The sequence below is a fragment of the Bradysia coprophila genome (genome assembly GCF_014529535.1).
Source record: "Bradysia coprophila strain Holo2 chromosome X unlocalized genomic scaffold, BU_Bcop_v1 contig_26, whole genome shotgun sequence".
NCBI classification, from domain to species: Eukaryota; Metazoa; Arthropoda; class Insecta; order Diptera; family Sciaridae; genus Bradysia; species Bradysia coprophila.
The window spans coordinates 4,365,313-4,386,223 of record NW_023503313.1 but is presented as its reverse complement, the minus strand read 5'-3'; the positions used below and the strand labels follow the sequence as shown (position 1 = coordinate 4,386,223).

Genomic DNA, 20,911 nt, shown 5'->3' with positions numbered 1-20,911 from the left:
AGCGAAATAATGAGCTTAATATTTCAAGTAAGAACCTGACAAGAATTTTTTTACGACTCATGTGAGCAAGCTTTTATTGTACGTTTTTCAACGTAATGGATTTTTAAATGTTATCGCTCTTGTGAAATCATTGTTGAAATTAGAATCCAAACGGTTGAAATACATCCAGAGAAATGTGATATCCGACACAATTACTTATTTTGTGTGGTTATTGTCGATTTTTTTCTAGTGTGTCTACTCCGAAAAACCACTTTTCTAACTCTTCAGCAAAACTTTAGGTGGCGATAAATGGTTTACTGAAAATTTGCTAATGGCCAATCGACCAATCGCACCATCTTCATATTTAGCATTTTCAATATCCTTTACGGCCAGACTAAGGCGCCTTACTGTTTGAGTTGGAAAGAAATTGCAATTTTTTTGAATGTCTTTTCCTGCGGGATAATTTAGTCTTTTTTCCCAGCTTAAACAGTCTATGTGGGTGGAATTTTTTAACAGGAAAAAATGTGTCGGACGCAGTTTTGTTCAGTGGATAAAAATTTGCGACATAAATTCGCTTAAAAGAAAAGGCACCTGACTCCCTCTTCACTTAATTTGTGTACGTTGAAGGTAGGGAAAAAAATGTAAACGAGTCTATAAGCGCATACAGCTTTATGATTCAAATTAAAATTTTACTTGTTTGCTGTCTCAAACGTTATAAACAGGCAGAGATGCAGATATTTAAAATTTTATTCTTTAAATCCTCCTGATGCAAAACGACTTTTCTCGTTTAAATTTTCATTATTTTTTTATTGCTTTGTTTTTTTCTATTTATAAACTTTATAAGCAAAAGATTTTTTTTAGCTAGACAGCAAACACAATTTTGATTTAATGAAAACAAATTTCATTCAATTTCGCATATACAATCAATTTTTCTTTAAAAATAAATAAACGCAGACTCTCATCGCCTCGGATGACATAAACAAACACGTTGGCAAAAAAGTAACATTTTAACCTTGGTTAAACAAATCCAATTGTTTAAACAATAATAGTCCAGCACGTAAGGTTGGGATGGTACTTATTCTAGCAATCAACAATTTTAATGTTTTTTTATGCGAGAAGAACTGTAATAGCTATCTTCCCAACTCAGGTCAAATATTGAAACAAATAACCTTATTTCTCTATCAAAAATGCCTTTCCAAAACGTTTTGTTTGATGACAGCTTAGGTGAGAAAATTCGTACTTCCTCAACTCTTTCTCTCTCACGGGGAGAAAATAGAAGTTTTCGTACCTATATTGTCATTTTGTTTTGTTTTAACGAATTGATGTTTTCGTTTCATGCAGAGAAATGGTTAGTCACACCGACCGTGAAAAACGTTGTGTTCATTTTGGGAAAAAAATGTTTTTTTTTATGTGAAAGGGAATGATTAACGTAGTGATAGTGGTAGTGATGTTGGAATGATTTGAAATCGACTATAAAATTATGCACTGTAAATATATCACGACAGAGTAAAGTAAGCCAGGCAGTAGCGATTGATTTGACTAGGGATCTAAATTATCTAGTAACCCTATAATTTGCGAATAAAATTAATTCAATTTACCTATGTCAGTGTTCATTTGAGTTCATTTTCATATGATTCATTAGGTCCCTTATTTGACATTTCAGGAATGAACCGATCCTGCCTGGTTTATTTTACTCTGCCGTGTTAATATCATTTCGAGGTATAGTTAACGCTCCAATTCCCTTACAGTCAACATATCTCTACATTCGTCGTCAGTCTAAATGTTTTTATAATTAATGAAAATCAAAAAAATCTATTCAGAGTCCTTTCTCAGTTTCCCAGCTGTCATAATCAGATTTTAAGACGCTATTTACATGCAAATTGTAAATGTCCCTACTCTTAGCTCTGCACTAAAATGCAAAATAAATATTGAAAACATCCCACTCTACTGTCGTGTGTTTGTAAGTTTTTTTTAAAACATTTTTATGCTAATCCATTTAAAATGTTAGAATAGTAAAAAAAAAAGAAAAATCCTATTGAAACGCCGTTCAAGAATACCATCCCACCAATTCTTTAAAATGGAAAAAATCAGTCCACGAGTGTGTAGAGTCTATGATCGTCTTTGGAATTATACTTCGATTGTTGTTGAAATTTATTTGAGATAGCAATTTAGACACAAATACAATTTCTCACATTTTAGTACTCGGCTCGAAATATATTGATAGGAAAATGTGACATACCAAATGCATGTGCATACCTTTATCTTCTTAATTATATTTATTAACCATACAAGTTTCAGATGGTACGCACGACTGCGATAGCTTAAATGTTCGGTATTTAGGGCACAGATCTGCGTTTTTTCTCGGTTTGGATTTTGGACATTTGGATAACAGTCGTAAGCCCGTATGTGGTGTTTATGTTCATCAGCACAGTTTTGTATAAGCAACCTCAGTCGCCAATAAGCTCATGAATCACGAATCAGGAGCAGAAAATGCATGGTACCGAAATCCAGCAACTTAAGTTCACAGTGTGTTTCATCTTTAGAAAACACAATTTTAGAATTATCAGAGTTTAAAAAGTCATCGATGTTTTCAGTCAATTATATCAAGGTTCTGAAAGAGCAGGTTGTCAAGTGTCTTACGAAGGCGGGTGAAACACAAATCTTGACTATTTAGACATACATACATATTGTTTGAAAAGTCAACTTGAAAACAATTTTTTTTTGTTAAGTAGAAATCATCATATAAAATTTTCCAAACCTAATTGGCGCTACAGGAAAATTTTGATTTCACCGCCTTCGTGATCAACTCGAAAGTGTCTTCACCTGTTCTTTCAGAACCTTGAATTTTATTGCTTCGCAGTCTATGATATTTTGGCGCAAAATTTGAATTCGGTAAAATATTGACTTTTGAAACTATGTTTTTTAGAATGAACAAACTGTAATGAACCTTACTCAGGTAAATCCAGATATCATGTTCTCTGGGAACAGGTTATTGCAGGAAAAGTGATTATTGTTACTTACAGTGAACGACATCTCAAATTTTTCTGAGAATTTTATTGTGTCATTGCAAATTCACAATGACATTCTCTGAAAAAAATGACAGTGAGACATTTGAGATGTCGTTCACTGTAATTTTACTGAATTAGTAACAAAATCAAATTTCCAACGCTTATGCATCTCCGCGAAAGTGATGTTAATTCATACAAATTTCAGATGCTACACGACGGTGATAGCTTCAATTTTCAGTATTTAAGGCACAAATCTAAAGAAGAGAATGGTGAAGTGTTGTATCACTACTCTGTTTAATTAAAACGAAAAAAGGAACTCTTAATTGATTATTTTCATCAAACAATTTTATTTCATTTTTCCCGCCAAAGAAAAAATTAAACAAAAACCTCGTCCTCTCGTAACATGTAACAATAGAGGAAAAATCGTTAACACTTCGCAATTAAAAAAAAACACATAATTTCCTCACAACCATTCAAAGCGCAAATAATTACTACTCATTAAGAAAATTTATGCCGAAAAAACAAAATTAATTCTTAACGACCATACACAATTCGCCATTTAAAGACGAAAATTTAAGTGGTATGTGCGTGTGTACATTTTATATACACATTTTGGTTTGATCAAAAGTAATTTTCTTTGAGAGGCTTAAAAATATATTAATGAAGTTATGTAAAACGTTAACATTATGACGGTAAAGGTCTGAAATTGCTGCTGGTGTTTTAAGTCGAGTGAAGTTTAAATAAAGTTAGTTTCGGCCGAATGAATTTCCTGGTAGAAAATTATATTTATTGGTTGATCGTTATAATTGAATTACATGTAAAATCAATTCTGAAATTTTTGTTAATGTCTTTGGTGAGAGAAAATGTGTCCGATCCGATGATTTCCTTTGTTATGAAATTAAGATCAAATTTGCGTTTCTTTTGGGAGACAAATTGTTGGCATACAGTTGGCCAACTTCTTAGTTATTCGTGTCGGAAACTAACCTAATTAAAATTACATTAAACTTATTGATTGAAGTAGTAAATTGAATAGTGGTTATCGTTTGCGAAGTTTGCGATGGAAATTTCAGTAATTGCTGAACATTCAGACACGTTTTGGGTATTACTCAATGGGTATGCAAATGCACATAATGTCAAAGCAGAAATATTGTACGTCAAGTTAACACCCACACAATAGGAAACTTGTCTAGACACGACATTTACAAGGATGGTATTGTTTGAAAATTAGCTGGGAACTAAGTCCACATCATTTCATATCATTTTGATGTTGTATTTCAATGTGACGACAATCACTAACCTACGTCAATGTACGGTATTCAAATATAGCAGTGTTTACGATTCATTGTCATTCATATTTATTCCGAAAACATTCAATTCATGCAACATTTAAAGGTGGTTAAAGGTCGTGATTTGTAAAACTTTTCAGAAGCAGAATACAGGAAGAAGAAAAGAATTGCCATAATTTGGGTAAAATCGGAAAAAATATTCTGCAGAAACTAATGAGAGTATCGCTCCTAGGTCCCACCGTCCCACGTTATTTCATTTTCTTGAAATTTATAAATTGTGCGACTTACAGTACTGTAACAAAAAAGTGAACAGCTTTTAATAATCGGAGAGATCAGAACTTTCATTAGGCAGTCTTATCTTCCGCTTGATCAAATGCGGTAAGAACTTTTACCAACGATTATCAAATCTGTTACCTCTTTCGATATAAACAACTTTCAACGGATTGATACTTCATAACTTTTAACAAACATCTTCCACAAGACTGCATCTACAGCACATTGATTAATTTTGTCGCTCTGGTGTCGATAACGTAGATGATTTGCATTTATAAATTTTCAATACTGTGTCGAAATTCGAAGTGCTTGAACAGTATTACACGGACTAAGAATGAAAATCTCTTAACATAGTGACTAAGATAAGCTGTCTCTTGATGTAATCGATAAAATAATGGTAAATTTCGTTGATTCTATATATTTAGGACATACTGCACCGTTTCTCAGCGGAAACATTTCTGTGCGACATATATATGCTCCTAACGCACGAATTTATTTGATTTCATGTTTCGTTGTCACAGTACAAAAACTTCTGACATGGAAAAATTGTTTCAAAGTTTCAGATTCCGGTCGTCTGTTTAAAAAAAATAGGAAGAAAAATATTTGGATCAACAGCACATTATTTCGGTGGATGAAAATCGCACTCTTGCTGTACGAATGCGAGTAAAATGGAAAATGTAATATATTGCTCATTCCAGTGTTACCGTCATGAAATTCGTAGAATTCAACGAAATGCAACCGTAATTCATTTCTCTGCGAAAATTCGGTGAAATTTCGTAAAATTTTGGGAATGTAACTGGAATGAACCATATATGAATGCATGCTGCAAACAATATACACAACACAAATTGATGCAACATCATCGAATTTATTTCAAAGTATTTAAACGAAACTGAATATCTATTTCGTCTGGTTTTTGCAATTTAATTGTCACTTTAAATCGAAATAATGAAGGTGAGCACCATTCAGATGATTCTATTTTCACCTATAAATGGCACTGGGAGTTGCGGGAAAACAGAAAAAGTATACCATTCAAAGACTTTTTCACACTCAAATTGTGACATCAACTTTTACCTCGTTAACTATCTACAATTATTATTAGATCTGAAGATTTACGTCACCCAATTTTTAAAGACCATAAATTTTTGTCATTGACATATAGCACACCAATGTTGAGCAAGTTTTTCTATAAGGTATTCGATGAAAACTGAATAATACAAGTGAAAACAAACAGGTTGTTTTGCTGATTCCAGCCACAATGGCTATTGATACGAGCCTGATATTCAACACATTTATATTTTTTAATTGGTCAAAAAGCAAACCCGATTTTCTTCCGAAAAATTGGATATTTTTATTTCGCTCGTCACTACCATTTGACGTATTGGTCAATATTGAATCTCAACTTCATGAGATGTATGCAAAAAGCACCGCCAAACACGTTGATGTTTTGCTTGCTTTCTCGGCAATACCTACTGATCGACAAATAATTTCTCAAATAATTTTCTCAATAATTATAGGTATATTAGGATTCATCCCGTCAATACCTTTCATTTGACATATCGCACACGATTTTTGAACGCTTGAAAAACTAGTGAAAAACAAAACAACACAGGGCTTATTATTGGGAATTTCAGTTCTCAAAATTCTAAAAATTCTTAAAAAATTCTAAAATTTCTCAAAATTCACAAAAATTCTTAAAAAATTCTTGAAATTCTTAAAAATTCTTAAAAAATATTTTGCATTTACAGTCGAAGAAAAATAGATTTCGGTTTTTTCAACGATGTTATTTAATCCACATGCGATTTACAAGTTATAATACATAGATATCGTAACATTGGTAATGAATGTGGGATAAATAGCATTGATTGGATTGTATTGCCAGTTTCTTATATTTCTTCGACTGTAATATGATTAAATTTTTCGTTTACTCCCTTGACTGAAAGTCAGGGTTTATGCAAAATAACCTTAAATGTCCGTAACGACAAGTTCAATATGATATTTTGAAAATGTTCTACATTGGCTTAAAACGTTAAATACAGAAAACATCCGTACACTTGTTACCGCGATAACTCAAGTAATTCTTTACCTACTGATTTTCAAAATTTTGGTTTTAATCGATGGAGAATGAAATCATGAGGTTAGGTTCGTATATGGTGAAAATTTTTTGGAATCGGACACACCATTTTTGTTTCCGGACGTTTATGGTGCTATCGATAGGGAATTTCAAAGTGATCATTTCGTTGAAGATGTTTTTTTTAAACAACCTCTCCGGCTCGGGGCGACTCTAAGAAAATTTCAAAATTTCAAAATCATGACTATTTCAGAAAATTTTACCCCGATGGTTTATCTAATGGTAGTTTGTAGAGAATTGACAGACGATTCTAATAAAAGTATCGTCGGGTCGAAAGGTTGTAGCTGTGAGTAAGTGTGAGGCATCAAAGTCCAATTTTATGGTTTTGTCAATGAGCACCCCAACCGATTTTTCATTTTATTGGCTTAAAATGAAGGCTAGCACATCCCATTTAACATATCAAAAAAACTGAGAGTGGGTTTTTCAATTTTTTCAAAAAATCTTAAAAAACTTTCTTCTGGGTGCTACTACATCTCATAGTCTGAGACCGCACCTTTCCAAAAATACCATACTTGCCCTATTCGCTATCTGGCTTGTATTCTTTACGATGTCAAATATGTGAGTAAGTCGACTTACTCGAAAGATTTTTGAGGCAGTTTTTTTGTTTCCAATTTTAACGGAAATAAAGTTTATCCAGTCCAATATCCAATATCAAATAAGGTGGTTATGGACTCATTTAATGAAGTTCACATGTAAGGTGATACATTTTGATATCATTCTGAACCTTCAACTCACAGCTCTCTTTGTTTCTTCAGAAAATTAAATTAATTTTGAGTTTTCTAAACGGCCAGTGGAAATAAAAGAGACACACAATTAATGATGTAGCAAATAGACCATTCTTGTATCGCTTTTTATCTGTCTTTAATTTTGTGTTCTTAAAAACACCAGCTTATTTAAAAATGGTAAGAAAACTGGGACTGCAATTATTGGAAAACTTATTCAGTCTTCAGTCAAGCGACCTTACCCACCTAAGAGTCTTCACATAAATTAATGGTCGTATCAGACACAACTTCATCCGATAAAATTAAATTTTGAATTGTTCGATTTTATAATTTATACCGTAATTAGCAAATGAATTGCATGAATTTTGTTTACAGCAAAAACAAAAAAATTCTTAAAAAAATCTTTAAAAATTCTGAAAAATTCCTAAAAATTCTGAAAAATTCCTAAAAATTCTGAAAAATTCCTAAAAATTATTAAAAATTCCTAAAATTCTCAAAAATTCTTTAAAATTCTTAAAAAATTCTTAAAAAATAATAAGCCCTGAAATAACAACACTGTTGTATCCTCGAACTTGACTCCAAACATCTGTCACTGCGTTGGACCACTTCCCGTTGAGTTTAGATAACGTTTATACGTCAGAAAGTTAGATGATGCCCACTGCCCATCCAAACCAGAGGTAAACAACATAAAACTAGTTTATTTTTTAAAATTTTAGTCCTCAGTCCTCAGTCGGTTTGCCTGTTTCCTGTCGTAATAATTGTTTTAAATTGTTAACGATGGAAAAGTTGTTGGTGTCTGAATTTGAGTGTTTAAAATTGATGGGTACACTTTTCCTGTTTTCCCGCACCTCACTCAGCGGATAATGGCCATGCAACTGTTCAAATATGAAATTGTTTATGTCTCATTAAATTCATTGCAAATTATTCTGTATCGAACGGATGAATTTTCACATTATTTTGCATACGAGCAATAGCTTGCATGTTTTCTGCAAAATCCAAATTTTTGGAGGACAAAATATTGTTATTATTATTATTTTTTTGCCTTGTTGTTTTATCGAAGGAGCATGTAGAAAAACTTTTTATTATTGTTAAACAAAAAGTTTCTTTCCATAACTCTCTGTTCTGTAACACTTTGTACAAAAAAAAAGAAAGAAAAAAAATAGCAGCATCCATCGTTCGAAGTACAGGTTTCCTAACATTTTTGAAATAAAATGCATAAATTTCAACAAAAAGTTTTCTAGTTTTCATGTAAAATTTATATCCGAGAAAAAAGAAACTTGTTAGTACACATTAAGCGAAGAACTGTATTCCAGCAGCACTTTCACAAATGAATAAGATTTATGAAGAATGATGATAGTAGCAGCCACTTGACCTACGTGAAAAAACCACTACTTTGTCATGTTTATTTTCGTCATTTAGTTTTCAAGTGTTTATCAGAGTCATACTCATACACAACATATTTGCTCTTTATGTAACATCATCTTCTATATATATACACACATTTCCTTTATACGTAATCTTAATGCTTTACATTGTTACCTGAATAGGTTTGGGATTTATTTTTGTTTTAAGAGTCGGTGGTGTACGAAGAGAGAGCCCATCATTGTTATTGCAGTATTAAAAACCTTTTTTTCATTCAAAATCGTCTCACTCGAAAAAATTGAACAATGCAAAAGTTTTTCGACTTAATGACTCGTCAATGAAAAATCCTTATAGCCCCGGCTCTTGATTCGCATTCCACATTAACAGACAATGATTGCATAGACAATATCAGATTGTTTGTTCGGCTCGCACATCCACAATCGATTTTCGAATGCGAAAATTGAAAAAAAAACTTTTTCGGATTAAGGATGGAAATTAGCATGCACGTAACAATAATGTAACTGAAATTAATTTATTAATATGAAGAGACTCTACTCTCTCTCTCTACTGCAAGAGTAAAGTGGGTCTAATTCTAATGATGGTTTTCATAAACTTTAAGATACCTTAATCTTAGGGGAAAAAATGTCGCCATCATCATAAGCCATAAGCAAACTTGAATTATTTTTTTTTTATGTTACGCTAAGCCTATAGGTGAATAAGCACATTTTTCCACAAGTCAATAAACATAATTCGAATAAAGTGGGTACTAGAAAGAAATCGTTTTTTGTATACTTTTTTCTATCAAAATGAGTACCGTTTTATGGTTAAGATTCTTTTTGTTATACAGCAACACTGTGGAAAAAAGGACAATGTGTTTAAATTTGAATGAAAAAGTTTTTGTTTGTTTAGATCGTTACTGGGGTATAATAAAAAAAAAAAAAAATCAGAAATAGATTTAATATTCCGAAATGGGTTCACTATATTACGTACCGTTGTGGCTAAATATGACATCACAATCAATTTTAAAATTGATTGCGTGAGTGTGTCTAAAAAAAATATCCAAGAAGTTGACTGTAATTGGAAAATATAAAATCCTCAATTCTTATTTTTGGAATTGGTAAAAGTATAATATTGAAAAATAATTTTTTTTATGTGGTAGGCAAAAAAAAAAAGAAGATTAATAATGTGGCATGTGAAAAAAAGGGTTGGTATCAGTCGTCTATCCGAATGTTTATATTAGTATCATATCGCCTTGAAAACGAAATGAAAAAAATATCTAAATTTCAATTAATTACGTAGATTTAGGATATGTTATGTATTCCTTTACATCCATGTATATATACACAGGACTTATATTCGATGCATTCGAATGTTTCTGAAACTAGAAAACACTACTATTCCGTACATATAAAATTAAACATTTTCCTTTCTTCTTCGATTTTCTGACCACTTCCATTTTCAACGTTATTTCGATGGCAAAAGAGAACAGTCAAAGAAATTATGTAGAACAGTAAAAAACAGTAAAGATTAAGATTTAGACTGATATCAATATTGTTTGCAGTACGCTTTGGGTCGTCAAAGTTTACCAGAAGTTATTTATATGAAAAGGTTTTGCTATATTTTCCCAAATTTTCGAAAAGTGTCGCCACGTCGTGTTAAATCTCTTATTTACATTAGTCCGCGTTGTTACACAAATTTACAAGTGTTTGACACAATTAAGAGATTGATAACACATAGGCACTTTCAGGTGTTCACGATTGTAGAGGCAAACAAAAGTGAATTTCGACATGTTTGCTGATTTTGGAGTTGTTATGCTTTGTAATTGATGCCACAACAATTTTGTTGAACCAATGAAGATCTAGATTTCTATTTTCTGAATTTTTGTTAAGTACGCGCTCGTAACAGGAATGAAATCTAGATTTTGTCTGGAATCTTTTACAAACCGCACCAAATCAGAAAACATGTCGAATTTCTCTTTTCTATTCCAGCAGGAAAAATTTGAGAAAATAGTCACACATAAAGCTGAAATCGATAACTAAAATAGGATATTTGCTCACCATAAAAATGATGTCTCTGTAGGGAAAGCCAACCTTCAGTATAAGACTTCTCTTTGAATTTGGCCGAGTACCCTGTCTTACGCTCACTTCATTAACTGTAATGTCCCTCATAATGAACCGATCTTTGTAAAAAATGTTGTCTAATAAATTACGGATACTATGAGTTAGTATCAATTGGGTCCACTTCAGTTTAAATTTCTGTTATCAGAAGGTTTATCTGTAAAATTTTCTGAGCATTCTGACGGCTAGATCAGTATTTGGATTGGTTATTAAGGAAGCACGATTTTGGGCGAGAGCTTTATTAAAAAGCGACATATCATTGAATTTTTTACTCTTTTAAAACCTGATTTGCAATTCGTTTGATTTTTGACGACATTTCTATGGTCATGAACGGAATCAAACTTACGAAAAAATTTAAATCCAATGGCTATAACGAGTCAGATCATATATGAACACTGATTTTGAGCTAGTGTTGTATCAACACTGGGACAATCTAGCGTCATCTTGTTGAAGATTGAACTTAGCATTCTCATAAATTCTAATTGAGTTAAATCAATCAAGTTGGCACTTGAGGAAAGACAGTTTTTATGTTTATTCTGTTAGAATCAGCGATTGAATAAACATCACTTTTTTGTATCACTGCTTTTATTCCTCACCGCAAACTGGAACCTCTAACAGGTTATGGGCCCAGATCGGGGATAGGGCAGTGAAAAGTAGAAGATGAAGATGGAAATAAAATCGAGAATGAAAGTATGCTGACATGGACTGAAAACGGAGTAGGATTTGGAATATGATTTGGAAAGGAAAGAACGTTGACGACAGGACTAAAAATGGACGAAAGAATGGATTGCGAGCAATGACAGAATAAGAAACAAGTGTTATTTACGGCATCGACATTGGCAAAGTTTACCGGACGAAAGAAAAGAAAAGAAAAGAAAAGAAAAGAAAAGAAAAGAAAGGAAAGGAAAAGAAAGGAAAAGAAAAGAGAAGAAAGTGGAACAGAGTTTGAGCAACAGAACTTGAGCGGAGAGCAACAAAGTTTGAGCAAAAGAAAAAGGACACAAAAGAAGAAGAAAACTATAAGAGAAGAAGAAGACAAAAGAAGAAGAAGAAGATGGAGGAGAGGATGATAAACAGAACAAAAGAAGAAAACAGAAGGCGGAAGACGAATAAGGAAAGCAATAAGACGAAGGTGGAAGATTCATTGGGACAATGATTGAGAAATCGGTCGCCGCAGAGTCGGTCGTTGGTGGCAAAGTTGCATGTGAAGGCTTCGATAGTTCTTCGTACGGCGGAGTGTATGGTTATGTTGGAGAAGCTGGTTACGGCAGTCCATATGGTTCTGGTTAAGGAGGAAGTTAACGGAGACGAAGACTTAAGATAAAATTTGATTTGTTATGTTGTCGCTATGCAACGGAGGATGATATTTATTCAAGTGGTAGAATTTATGGGAATGAGAAGAAGTGTTGAAGATTAAACTTAGCATTCTCATAAATTCTAATTGAGTTAAATCAATCAAGTTGGCACTTGAGGAAAGACAGTTTTTATGTTTATTCTGTTAGAATCAGCGATTGAATAAACATCACTTTTTTGTATCACTGCTTTTATTCCTCACCGCAAACTGGAACCTCTAACACATCTAGCGTAGCTTCATTTAACTGTAAAATTTAACAAGGAATACTAGCTGAAAATCAGTGTGACCAACTGACTACATGTCGTATATATCTCTCATTCATATATGGTCAGATGAAGCACTTCAAATATAGCATTAAAATGAGTTATTTAAGTGATCATATTCAATGTCAAAAACAAAAATATCCAAAATATGAACATTTTTATCAATGGCATGCTCTATAAGAACTATAAGTACATTCATACGTATATGTTTAACCTTCCACTATCAGTAACATGTCACAAGTTTAATTATCAAGTCTGTTTTTTATCTAACTCATTTCGATACATTAGTTTGGAATCTATTACTTTATCAACTTAATTATGGATTTAACTGTAGGACTACAATTTTCTGAGCTGTTTGTTGCTTTTTTTTATCCAGCTGAAGTAGTTGCAAAAGAAGTTGTAAAATTCGTAAAAGGTAAATGTTTTTTGCAACAACTTTTGCAACTACTTCGAAAGACTAGCGGCAGTTGCAAAATTAAAATATTTTTTGCAACTACTTCAAAAGGCTCATTTTTGTTTGAATTTAACTTTGGCTTCATTTGCAATGCTCATCCATCATAAAAATTGGATATCATGAATAATTTGATCGATATAGGTTGAATAGAAAATTTTACAAGATTTTCTTTATTACCGGAAACACGAAACTGGAAATGTTTGCGCTTGTTTCATCGAAAATTGTATTAAACTACACAACAGCACCACTGTTTTCTTCCACTGCTACACAAAATTTTCTTTGTTTTTAAAACTTGCCCATTATGTTGACCACTTCAATATACTGCATGCATTGCCCTTTGTATTCATTTTTAATTGGATTTAAAATCACGATGTTAGTTCAACTGAATTTTTGTAAACAATAGAAAGGGTGTAAAAACTACCCCTAAAAGTGGACTCTGTTTGGCCAGCTATTAGACGGAAGCTTTGACTACTTCGAATTCGGTATAATGGTAAGTTAAATTCACTTCTGTTATTAATTGAATCAATTTTCACTTATTTTATGAAACACTTAAACTTTATGTACTGGAGAATAAACACATTCACACTTCACAGTTTCATTAACGCCATCGACTGTGGTGGAGGAGGTTCCGTTTAATTTGTATTTTGAATGGTGCAATTTTACTCAGAAAATTTGCCTTTTGTTAAAGCTAGCGAAACTTTAAGCAGTTTCGTTTCGATGGTTGGAACAAATGAATCGGGTTATAAGTTTTATGTTGACTTTCACACACTGAATTTAAACACAAGAATTTTTATCAAATCCATTAGTTCCTTTAACTTAAGAATTTTTAGCAGATTCGTAAGACCGCCTGGCACTCATCGTTTATGTTTCTTGTCGCTTTCGATAACACAGATAACATTATGTGGATAGGTTCAATTTCATGATATCGTTCATTTACGGGAATTTTGCATGAAAACCATTTTACTTCTGAAATTTGCCTCAATTCTCAAGGTACATCTCAAGATGTGATTTATTGCCGTCGCTAAAAGCAGCGATTTTTTGTTCAAATTTCGAGGTTTGCTTCTCACGTATGTTGACATCATTTTCTTTATGATTTATGAGGATGATAGTTTTCATAGCTTTCAATCGAAAACGAGGACGGATATATTGTAACTAAGCCACCTAAGGCGCCCACAGTTCCCAGAGGCAGCCAAAGAATGCCCGATTATTTCCATAAAAGTTAAAATACTTTTCTTGTAATCAATGATGTCATAAATGTTTCAAGTCTTATTCGTAAACGATACGGCGATGAACCGCAATGCTTTCGTTTTCCATAGCGTAAGTAATTAAATATTTTATTAATAAATCGCAGAATTTGTTCCATCATACAGTCCCTTTATTAATATAGTCTGATAGCATCTTTGAAGCGATTGAGAAAATGAGATTATTCTTCCTAGTCTCAAGGGATAGTTATTTATACTTTTTTGGTCTTATAACCGCGTCTATGGAACCTACTACAAAAATATACTTTCTCATTCTGACATTAATACCATCAGTGTGTATATAGAGATGATGTGTATAGTATATAATACGTGTAGGCTTTGAATCATTTCATTGTTCGTTGATTAATTATACCGTTGATTTTAAAAGCAAAGAAAAAAAAAGAATTCTGTGGTTACCGGCCTATCACTCCTACATAAAATACAGGTGATTCATTGACTACTCTGACAGCTGTGACCAAAATTTATCTTCCATGGTTACTACAGTAGGTAAAAACACTTTAAGCTAGGGGCTAAGTAGTATATAAATGATGACGTACAAAATAACGAAAACAAGTCAATAACTCGTAGATTTCGGTATATTTTTGTATAAAAGCTCGTTAATTATTTACTAGTTACGGTTTGTGTAGAGGTATGCCATTAGACTGAATGATCGTATTTACTTTGCTATGAGCTACTTTTCTTTTCAGAAATTTTAGTTATTTGTACAATTATTTGGTATTGAAACGAAAATTATTTTGGTGATTCTGACTGTAATTATTAGCATTTTAATGAACCGTCAAAGTAGTTAGTAGTAAACAAAACAAAAACTTGAATGTCAGTATAGAGAAGCGAAAGCTATAGCTATCTAGACGGGTAGAGTGATACATAGAAAACGGTAGTGTTTGGTCATACAGACTTATCGTGGGTGTGTAAGGTTTTTGTTTTCAAATGAAGATGTACGTACATAGTACAGTTTGTTAGACAAACAAAAATATGAAAGAAATCATATGAATTTCGTCAATGTTAGCAACGGCACGGGCCGTATTATTGTAACAAACGTATCCACTGTGTTCAAACGTATGTGTTTTGTGTTTTCGAGTGAGTATAACTGGCTTATATGTGCATATCTGAATGAACTAAGTTTAGCAAACACAAAAATATCGAAATGGAGAATCTATTCGAATGAATTATGCATGTAAGATTGTAGGATGAAAGAGTCATGATTGCGTTAAAAGTCGCATTCACGTTTAACTCATCAATCAAAATTAGGGAAATTTGGATTTTCCTTTCTCGCCTAATATAGCAAGATTGTGACTTTGGTGTAAGGTTGACGTAAAAATGTTGGTTTTCCAGGATTCGGGAAGACTTCAAGATATCCACAAAGTAAATTTAAAGACAAACACCTCTATTCAAAAGAACGATTTAATTTAGAATGAAAGTTTCACAAACATTGACCACTAGATTATAGAACAATAGCTATGTTGATATCAAATTGATATTCTAAGAAAAACTTGAAAAGTACCAAAGTATCGAAGGAGAACCAACTTATAATTTCCAATTTTTACATCAATTCTGAGTGAAAGCCTCAATCTCCATATTACCGCGATAGTACTAGCAACTTGAATGATATGGAAACGCAAGGCTATATACTTGATGGCCTTGATGGAAACGAACATCACCAGCATAATTGTCGAGTCAATTACTTCTTTGATGTAAAATGTTTTCGATATGTCGATAGATGAATCTACTACTTCATTAGATTTAACAGGTTTTTTTTCTATTTTAGGCATCGCTAGGCCACAACGGAGATACGCAAAGATACTGTTTTTTTGGGGTTGTTTTTTCGTGAATACAGTTAGAGGCAGTGAAATTTCAGCATGAATTAACTTCAGTTGTTTTTCAGCTGATCCGCAAAGAAAATGAAAACAGTTTTTATATATCTTAATACGGTTTTACCACTGCCTCTGACTGTTTTGGCTCTTAAATGCTAAAAAATCAAATTTAATGTATCGGTTACAGTATTCAATTTCTTTCCGTCATGCATGCATTGTGCTTCACTGTTGAGACTTCAAAAACTGAACAATGAAAGAGTCATCACAAAGTTTCAGAATCTAATCTATTAGCAAAGTTGTTACAACTTAGTTGTAGAAAGTTTTTTTGTGCACTAGTTTCTTTTTCACAACGAAAAAAAAAAAGAAATTGATAATTGGGCTATACGAACGAACGATCGAACGTACATACATTAATTCTAGACAAACTATGAAGCAACATGTCCGTCAAAGAACGGAATGAAATTCACCAACTTAGGGAAACTGAGAAGACTGAAGAAAAACATTTTATCAGAAGTCCTGAGTAAGAAAAATATTATCAGAAGTTGTTGAATTGCGAATTTTGTCAATTTTACGGATCTGTATGTGGTAATTTGTCTATCGACGAATTTTCCGGAAATCGGAAAAACTTTCCTTTTATGAATTTATATCAGAACAAATTGGCTCTTCAAGTACAAATTAATGTTAACGAAACATTTCGGAAAACATTTTTTAAATTTCAATAATAGTTTTTACGTAATTTGCCGTGAAGAAAACGGTTTTGGGCTGATACCCATTCATTTACATTCATGATGAAAAGAGACTAGTAAAACCACTGTACATAAAAGTACTCTGCGCTTTTTTTTTCTAATGACTTGTTTTCCTGTATAAGTTTTAACATACAATCTCAAGCAGTAGCTCACGGTAAGGTTAGTCGTATCGCAAAAACCTACTAACCAGTGTTAACGTTTGGATCACTAAAATGCTATGGTAAAATGTAAAAAGTGTCCGTTATGATGAACCAATGAAAAGAGCATCCACAGCACTTCTCTTAACATGAACAAAGAAAATATTCGGAGCATTTTTTTTGTAAAAGTAGATGACTTTTTATCGTTGTATGAGTTAAAACATACAATTGATCATCTTCAAGGCCGTTTGAAATGCCATACACATTAAGTTCACGTTAAAAAGAATCTCATACAAATGAATGAATGAATGAATGAACGAAACATTTAACGAAACTTAAGTGAGATTACGTATGAAAGTACCGTATCTTGAAGATGATCTTTACTAACAATCCTAAGCTGTAGCTCTTATCACTAATGCTTCCAAATTTGACACTTGTCAATTCAGTGTTCATGCTAGGAGCAGTGCTGTGATTGTTCACATTAATTCAATGCATATCACCTTTGCGACTGAATTTAGGGACGTGTGATATATGTAATATGCCTATTCAGAATCATGCATGTTGTTGATTCCTTTTTCCGGAATGACAGAAATCTCCTAATCCTTTTAAATCTGACTGTGTAAAATGGTAATTCGATTTTTACGGCGAATCTATAATTTATTCTTTTACAGCGACACCGACGGTTTATCTTACTGTGGGTTTTAAGTGTTTTTTTTGTTCGGTACCTAATTCAAAACATAACAATTCAACGCAATCTGTAAACTATGTTCGAATTTCATTTCATAGTATTTTGCTCGATAAATGTTCCATTTTACGTACACGCCATTCGGAATAATAGATTTCCCAATTGTACATGGTTTACAAAATAAACCAGAGCTGTTGCAATTCCTTCCATACTCAAATTGAATGTTATTTGTGTGTAAAATTAATCAGGCTACTAGTTTAGTATTATGTCGTTAAAATGTGTTGTTGTAATCAATTGAAACGAGATTACGAAGCAGCCGCATGCAGTTTAAAGTTCTTGATCGAAGTGAGCTATTTCAACGGGTCCTTAGGTTAAGGTTAAATATTGAATTTAAAAAAAATTATTTTGTTAATCTTACTCGTTGCCTAATGATCCACCTAGGATAGTGATGAGCTTAATCAACTTTAAAAAGTAGTAGCGAAGGTGAAATAAATATCAAAATAAAAGCGAGAAATTCGTTCCTTTTTACAATTTAAGAAATCAATACACTATTTTCTACCCCTTTTGCACTATAGTAAAATTAAGTACGTACAAATTAACTAACGAACTAGCCCACACCACCCCGTTCCAGTACAGTTAGATAATAAACGATGGTGGTCATTAATAACTTCATGCAGGAAAATAAATGTGTAGAATCGGTTCATAAATTATTTCTTTTGAGCCTAATATAGATTTTAATCATCCCAGCTATAATAGTACATTGTGTTTATCCGCCATATTCAGTGCAAATATTTGATTTGGTTAACGTTCCGATTCAAATTTATATTAACAAATATGTTGTGGATAAACCAAAATGCACACAATGCAAAAAGTCATAATCAATTTATTGCACAAAAGTGACGCATAATATTAATGGGAAATATGGAGAGGTAACCCTAGACAATTAATAAAATTTGATTTATCTCGCACACACAAAAGAGACAAATAAAAATAGCAAATAACGTTACACACATGATTTAAATGCAATATATTTTCGAATTCAACGTTTTGCCGCACTAATGGAAACGATTGAATATATATATATTATAACTAAACATATTGCACACATTTAACTGTATGCAACACATTTTAACTGAAGACTTAAACTGTTAAACTGGTAAAAACAATTAGCAAACAATGATATCAGTTTGACGACAGTCAAGTCACATTTAGCGGGTGAAAAATGTTTCAAAAAAATTTGAAAACACAATGAAAGCGTGTAAATATTATAAATGAAGAATTGAAGACGTACCTCATCATGATACCGAGATTTACTTGACACAAAAAGATGGTGAATGCACAACTGCATCAATGTCTTTTTTTCTCTTTTAACGAAAATATATTATACTGAACGTGGCACTCAAAATAAAAACAGAATTGCAGAAATGATGCTCATACAGTGTTATATAACCACTTGTCACTCTGCGGTTAGTTAATTACTTTTTTAAATATTTTTTTTTTAAATTAAATTTATTATTCAAATAAATAATCTGCTCTACTTATCAGTTACATGTCACCAAAGTCAATTTGATTAATAACACTGAAACCAAAAACGCACCTCTATGTGTTGCGGTTCATCTAGTCGCCAAACGTTTCAGAACAGATCGCGTGGCGAAAATGATTGAACAGAAGAAAAAAAAATTGTTTTGATTATAACAAGAAAAATTCTTTTTTAACGGATTATTTTTCAATGCACTTCTACTCTTGTAGTAAGATGTCTTTCTACGGCGCTTTCAGCCATGTATTCGTTTCATGTTCCGACATTGAACTGAGCTGTTATTTGAAATAATGAATGGACTAGACCAGAACGTATCTACACCAGAATATTGTAACAATAAAAACGCGCCTGTGCGACCGAAACGGTGCGGGGTTATTCGAATTTATTGCGAAATTATAGTATAAACCAACGACATTATATAGGGAAAAAAGATATTTAGAGTTACACTAGGTAGATTCTGTAGAAGGTGAATATTCACTTATGTAACCTCTAACCATATTTTTGATTATAGCACTGCGATCAGAGATAGATACAAGAGAGTTGAAGATGCCTTGCCAGAACATCGTATAAACTAGTAACATTTTTTTTTTTTTGCTTTTTATTGTAAGTTTGAAAATATAAACTCGTGATTGAAGAGTTAACGGCGAAAAAACCTTTTTTATTGATTTGGTTTATCACAATCACTGATGATGATGGCGTTTTTTTTGTGTTATATGTGCATTATCCAGATTTTTTTTTCTCTCTACATACCATTATCATATAGTCACACAATTTTATATATAAATCTCATCTCTAACAATGACGATGGTATGATGATAAGCGAAAAGGATATTGTGATGGCTTTCAGCTAGCCTGGGTTCATATTGTACATAATGTTGTGTCAAGAGATGTGGCATTGAGAAATCGAATGCGTCCAATCCCCCATATATGCTAATTAGATAGACATATTCGAGTGGAGAGAATATATCGAGATATAAATTTATAAATTGAATATCTGGTCGACTGAGTGGCTCCAAGTTTTTATCGTTTTGAATTTCTCCACATAATATAACATGAATATGGAAGAATTTTTTTTTAGTAGTAAAACAAGTGGATTTATGTTTACATTTCGATGACATGTGAAGAAAGAATTTTTTTTTTGGTTGCTTTCAATGTTTCGTGCGTCGTCGAGAAGAAGAAAAAAATGTAATTACGAGAAATTTGTTAAAAATAGACTTTGATAATCATGAAATTAAGAAATCATCCAAATGGTTCAGTCTGAAAGAACTCATATGACTGCAAGAAGATCTATTTTCACGATCAAAACTCATAAAACTTTAACGCTCAAATACACAAAAAAAACAGAAACGAAAAGAAAGATAATCCACATTTGCGAGGAGCAAAAAAAAAAATTGCTGAGGAGATAAAGACGATAAATCAACAACATCAACATCTTGATTGTTATGTTTCCCGACATTTATATACCGATGCTGCTAACACATCAAGCTAAATGTACATACACGTGATTCAATTTCAAATGGATCTACGAGTTATAGACTTTGTTCATTGATTTCGAAAGGAAATTCATTTTCATTTAAAATTTGATGAGACCACTGGTTCACATGTTAAAATGCATTACGTGCAGTGAACAACATAAACGGTTTTCGTAGAGAAAAAAAAATGATAAAATCGATATGGACGTTCTGTTTTTATATGTCCTTCCTGGCCGTTATACGTTGTAAAATCTGTCGAAAGATGTCTTCATTTCATATGGAATTGAATCAAGGCTTCAAATCGAATAATCT

General features: G+C 32.4%; 1 long non-coding RNA gene across 1 annotated transcript in view; it reads right to left on the bottom strand.

Annotated features, from left to right (window-relative positions):
* LOC119069048 overlaps nucleotides 1-19,383 on the bottom strand; it is a 67,792-nt gene extending 48,409 nt beyond the window's left edge. Inside the window, exon 1 of the long non-coding RNA XR_005086269.1 lies at nucleotides 18,882-19,383. This is a non-coding gene — a long non-coding RNA (uncharacterized LOC119069048). The remainder of the gene's footprint in view (nucleotides 1-18,881) is intronic.
* Nucleotides 19,384-20,911: the final 1,528 nt, after the last annotated feature.